Source organism: Poecile atricapillus, chromosome 19 (genome assembly GCF_030490865.1).
Source record: "Poecile atricapillus isolate bPoeAtr1 chromosome 19, bPoeAtr1.hap1, whole genome shotgun sequence".
Classification (NCBI taxonomy): domain Eukaryota; kingdom Metazoa; phylum Chordata; class Aves; order Passeriformes; family Paridae; genus Poecile; species Poecile atricapillus.
In genome coordinates, this window is record NC_081267.1 from 11136834 (window position 1) to 11142833 (window position 6000).

Genomic DNA, 6000 nt, shown 5'->3' on the forward strand with positions numbered 1-6000 from the left:
ATTCATCATTTCTCTGCTCTCCAGCACCGAGGCAACGCACTCTGGCTACAGCTCTGAGCTCGTGCCCATGGCAACCAGCCCTGGCAATGGGGCTCTATGGAGCTGCTCTCAGGAACCCCCCAAGAGCTGGGGAGTGCCCCAAAACCGCCTCAGAAACGTGAGATACCTTAAAAGCTCATTGGGAACATGGAATACCCAAAACTCACTAACGGGTATCCCCTCCCTTCATCACCCCCAAACTTTGCGTGTCTCATTGCAGACCCCACCCCACCTCCCCAATCCAAACCCCAACCCATCCCATCCCTGCTGGACATCAAGACCCCCTTCCCAAGCCCTATTTCCCCCATTTCACACCTCCCAAACTCCATCCCAACAATCCTGCCTCACCCAATGCCCATCTCACCCCTCCTGATTTGCATCCCACTTCACCCAATCCACTTCCAACCCCATTCCACCTGATGCCTTCAGAAGGCTGACCTAGAACAGGAGCTGGACAGAGATAAGAATAAAGTTTATTAAAAGGCCTTAAAGGATATACCTTGGGCAGTACAAGAACCTGGCCAGGGCTACACCCAGGACTGACCAAAAATGGTCACAAAAATGGACAACTCATCACGAGGTCTCACATTTTTAGAAGTTTAGGTCCACCTGCAGATTGGGGTTCATTGTCCAGTTACAGCACCAGATGATGAAGTCCCATCCTTCTTGTTTCCTCTCTTCAGTCCACCCTTGTTCATGCTTTTGGGCCTGGAACTTGTAACAATTGTCCTTGGTATCAAGCTAGAAAAGGAATTGTTTTGTCTACCTACTCTGTGAAGAGAGCTCACTAACACTTAATATGAAGTTCAAAACTACAAACCTAGACAGTGCAGAATATGAAAAATATGAAAGCTAAAACTTCAGGCATCACACCCTGAGTGGCTGTGGAATCCAGGAAATCTGGGTGTGACTGAGTAGTTTTCAGTGGCATTGAGTGGTTTTGAGGTGACAGATCAAAGGCTCTAGGCTCTTTCAGTGCCAAGAAATGGAGACAACTCCACCAAATACCCCCAAAATCCCCAGATACTCCCAAGTATCTCCTTGAATCCCAGATTCCCTTAAAGCACTAGTGAAAAGTGAGGCTTTAGATGCCTTTGATGAACTCATAGATTTTGCCCCAATTTTGTCTTTTACAGGAATGCAGATGAATCAAAAGATAGAACCAAACCAGAATGACCAGCAACCCAGTGTGTTCCCAGTGCAGATCACTGGGAACGTGGGTCATCAGGGCTCTGCCCAAAATGAGTCCTCTGATGGGGGATGGAGCTGGAGCAGAACACGAAGCTCTTCCTGCACTTGGGGCACTCACAGGGCTTCCCTTAGCGGTGCCTCCGTTGGTGTCTGGTCAAGTGAGAGCTTTGGGTGAAGCTCTTCCCACACTGGGGACACTCATAGGGTCTCTCCCCAGTGTGGATGCGCCGGTGCCTGATGAGGGTGGAGTTGTGCTTGAAGCCCTCCCCACAATCAGGGCAGCGGAAGGGCCTCTCATCCGTGTGAATCCGCTGGTGCAGGAGGAGATTGGAGCTGGTCTGAAACCTCTTCCCACACTCAGGACACTCGTAGGGCCTCTCCCCAGTGTGGATCATCTGGTGGATGGTCAATTGGCACCTCCGGCTGAAGGTCATCCCACATTCCCCACACTCATAGGGCCATTCCCCAGTGTGGATCCTCTGGTGGCGGATCAGGCTGGAGCTCCGGCTGAAGCTCTTCCCACATTCCCCACACTCATAGGGTCTCTCCCCAGTGTGGATGCGCCGGTGCCTGATGAGGTTGCAGTTGTGCTTGAAGTCCTCCCCGCAGTCAGGGCAGCGGAAGGGCCTCTCATCCGTGTGAATCCGCTGGTGCTCGAGGAGATGGGTGCTCCTCTGAAACCTCTTCCCACACTCAGGACACTCGTAGGGCCTCTCCCCAGTGTGGATGCGCTGGTGACGGATGAGTTCGGAGCTCCAGCTGAAGCTCTTCCCACACTCCAAGCACTTATAGGGCTTCTCCCCATCCTGAAGCTGCTCATGGACCACCAGCTCAGAGCCCCGACTGGATCTCCGGCCACCTTCCCAGCACAGGGTGGGTCTTTCCTCCTCAGAGCACTCTGGGATGGGTTTGGAGCCCCTCCTCCTGCGGGATCTCCGGGGATTTTCCTCCCCATTGGATTCCTGTGCTGTGGAGCTGCTCAAAACGGCCTCTTCCACGAGGTTCTGCTGTGGGGATTTGTCCTCCCTGGTCTCCATCCTCAGCTCCTTGTCTGGGGAAGGAAGGACAAGGAGAGGATGGGATTTGCCTCCGTGCCAGAGGGAAGGGGAAGGAGATCCCCCCAGTGTGTCCCTGGCAGGACGGCGTCGGCAGCGGGGTTGTCCTGCAGCCGGGGGCCAGGCTGGGCTGGGAGATGGAGCAGGAGAGAGGGGGAAAGGGGCACTGACTTCCTCCTCACCTGCCTGGGTGTCCTGGGGCATCTTCCTCTTCCTCGCAGCCTGCTCCTCCATCCAGCCAAAGTTTGGGAATGGGAAATCCTGGTTTCGGGAAAAATACAATTCATGAGCACATTGGATTAGGGGGCTCCTCCTGCCCAAGTCCATCTCTAGAAATCACAAGCCTTCCATAAAAACCTCCCAAACACCAAGATTCAGCCCTGAAAATGCCTCCCAGGACTTCCCCATCTCTGGTCTCTCCCTATTGCTGTTCAGGGGTTCCCCCCTGTCCCAGCTGCTGGGGGTCATGCTTGTACTGGGGGTCCTCCATCTACTCGGTCCCTGCCCTCCCCAGGCTGCTGGGAGTGCCAGGAATCCAAAAAGTTCCCCATTTCCATCTCCTCATTTAGGAATGATGAGGCTTTTTGGATTCCCATGGTCCCTTTTCCACTTATTCTCTGCTTCAGGGTGCAGGGGGTCCATGGAGTCTCCCCTGCCCCTCTCCAGGCTGTTGAGGGTCCTGTGAATTGTGGCGCTCCCCCTCTCTGGGCTCCCCACTTTGGGCTCCTGGGGGACACAGGGCTCTGCTCCTCCAGGCTGCCTCTGCCAGCAGCCGCCCTCAGGACTCCCCAATGTCCCCCCAAGGGGCATTTTCTGCTCAGCTTTGGAGTTCTTCATTCTCCAATCATCACCCCCAAAAAACCCAACCCAGGGATCCCCCAGGATATCTGGGCCGAGCTCCCCCTCCCCGGTCACCTGTGGGATGGGGGTGATGATCCCACAAGCGGGGGGGCTGTGAATTCAGGGAGTGCTCGACCTTGCGGTTCCTTCTCCTTTCCATGATCTTCCTTTATCCCTCCTCTTCTTCTTCCTCCCACTCCTCCTCTTCCATCCCTCCTCATCCTTTTCCTCCCTAACCCCACCTCCTGCTCCTACTTCCATCCCCTCTCACTCTCCTTCTTCATCCCTCCTCTTCCATCCCTCCTCCTCCTCCCCCAGGAGCAGTGACACCCTCGGTGCCCCGTTCCCAAACCCCTCACAGCCCACGGCAGGAGCGGGGATGGAGCCGGGACAGGTCGGGATGGGCAGCGCGGGGCTCTCCGCTGCTCCCACCCGCTGGGGACGGGGGGAACCCGGCCCGGGGAAAAGGAGAGGGAAACTGGGAAAATTGGGGGCTGCAGATCCAACCTGGGGCTGGCTGGGGACCCTGGCTGGGGACTGCCAGCCCTTGGGGCTCCTCTGGGGAGATGCGGGAGGGGGGAACACAGAGAGGGCTGGGGGATCCCAGGAGTGGCAGCACTGGAAGGGACTGGTTTGTACTGGGATCATCCTGGCAGTGGCTGAGATTGCACTGGCTGTGTACTGACATCATACTGGGATCATACTGGGAGCAGCTGGGCCCATGCCAGGCCAGACTGTGATCACACTGAGGGAGACTGAGATCATACTGGCATCATATTGGCAGTGAGTAGGAGCTTGTTGGGGGAAATTGAGACCAGGTTGGGGGCAAGTGGGATATACTGGAAGGTACCGGGATCATGCTGAGGCTGACTGGGAGCACCTGTGAGCAACTGGGATCATGCCAGGAGCAACTGGCAGGAACTGGGAGTTCCTGGGTGCATGCTGGGGGTAACTGGAAGCAACAGGACATATACTGGGATGAACTGGGATCATGCAGGAGGTGACCGAGATCATACTGGCAGGGAGTCCAGCTACACTGAGGCTGACTGGGAGCGGTTGAGAGCAAATGGGATCATGCCAAAAAGGAACTGGGAGGAACTGGGAATATGCCCTGCGCTCCCCTGAACCCCGGGATCGCCCCCCCCCATGACCCATAAGTGTTCCCCAAACCCTCCAGGATCCCCGAGTGCCCCCTCAGCGCCCGTTCGGGGCCCCCCAAAGCGTCCCTGGATCCCTGAATGCTCCCGACCCCACAGATTCCCCTTCCAGCCACTGCTGGGAATTCATCTCCCATCATCCCACAACACAGTTCCGCGCCCAAACCTCCTGCCGTGCCCCCCGACCTAAAGAGCCCGGTAAGAGCTCCCCAGGTTCCCCCCAAGTGCTCCCGAGCCGTATACATTCGCCCCCAGCACCTACAGACACTGCTCGGACGCAAAAGTGTTCTCCAAGCGCTTCCCCACACCGCCAAACGCGCCTTCCGAGCCACTTCCGGGACTACAGCTCCCATCATGCTCCGCGGCGCCCATAGAGCGCTATTCCAGCCGGGACTGCATCTCCCGTCATGCCCCGCGCCTCACCGGAAACCCATTGGAGCTGCGCCTACAACTCCCGTGATGCTCCGCGGCCCCATTAAACCGTATTATACCGGCGCCTACAACTCCCATCATCCCCCGCGGCCCATAGATTCCCTGTTACAGCTCTCCAAGTGCCCGCCCGGACCCCGAAGGGCCCCCAGATTCCCCTCCCTGACCTCCAAGTGCCCCCCTGGACCCCCAAGTGCTCCCCCGGACCCCGAATTGTCCCACAGAATCCCTATGTGCCCCTCCAAGTGCGCACCCGGTTCCCCTAGTGTCCTCCAGACCCCCAAGTTCTCTCTAAATTCCCTCCCCAGAACCAAAACTGCCCCAAATGTTCCCCAGAAAAGTTTCCATGGGCCCCAAAGTGGTCCCTTTTACGCTGTCTTTGAAAATTATAAAAAAGATGATTTATGGACTAAAAATAGGAGTAATTAGCATAAAGAGGGAGCAATAGTGGTCAATTAATTAATAAAAGGAAATTTGGTACTTTGAACCAAGGACCGATAATGTTTTTAGTTGCTAAAAATGTATCAATTCTTTTATATAAATATTAAAATTAGGTTATAAAAATACAGTATTATATTTTTATAAAAACTAAATTTTTTTTATTATTATATAATTAGATTTTAATGATAAAGCAAAGTTGATAAATGTTTTCAGTGCTTTGGGATGTCAGTCCCAGGTGGGCGATGTCAGACATGCTGAGGCTCGGGGTGAGGAGCAGGTTGTCCAAACAGGGGCAGCCCACAAGGGGCTCATTCTTCTCTGTGACCAGACCTCCTAAGGAGACATTCAGCATCAAGATCACTTGGGGAATGCTTCTGTCACCTCTTCTCTCAATTAGAAAACAATTAAAAAAAAAAATGCCATTATTGAAAAAAAAAATATGGTGGATTTTCAAATCTTCCTCCTCAACAGAACTCCAAACTGACTCCAAGCAGCTGCACAAGCCTTGGACTTGAAGACAATGGAAGGAAGAGAAAGAGCCCCCGAGGCTTTCTGTATTTTAATGAACCCCAGGGTGCATTTGGGGCTGAGTCCAGGACTCTCAGACACTGAGAGAAGGTTGAAGAAGCTGCTCAAGGAGTCAGAAGCAAAACTCCAAGTCCCTTGGAGCATCCCTGGGCCCCACTGACTGCCGGCTCCTGGCACACTCAGCCATGGCATGGTCCAGTCTTACGCTGGGACACCTCCTGCACCAAAATTCTACCCTGGCAGGGACTTTTCTTTCTCCTCCCCTCCAGGCTGAACCTGCCAAGCTGCATTTTGGGGAGGTTTCCTTCTCTTGCCACTGC

The 6000-nt window shown here is 54.6% G+C and overlaps 1 pseudogene; it reads right to left on the reverse strand.

The window, feature by feature from the left end:
• Window positions 1–4614, reverse strand: part of LOC131586381 (uncharacterized) — a 655697-nt pseudogene extending 651083 nt beyond the window's left edge.
• Between the last annotated feature and the right edge of the window lie 1386 nt (window positions 4615–6000).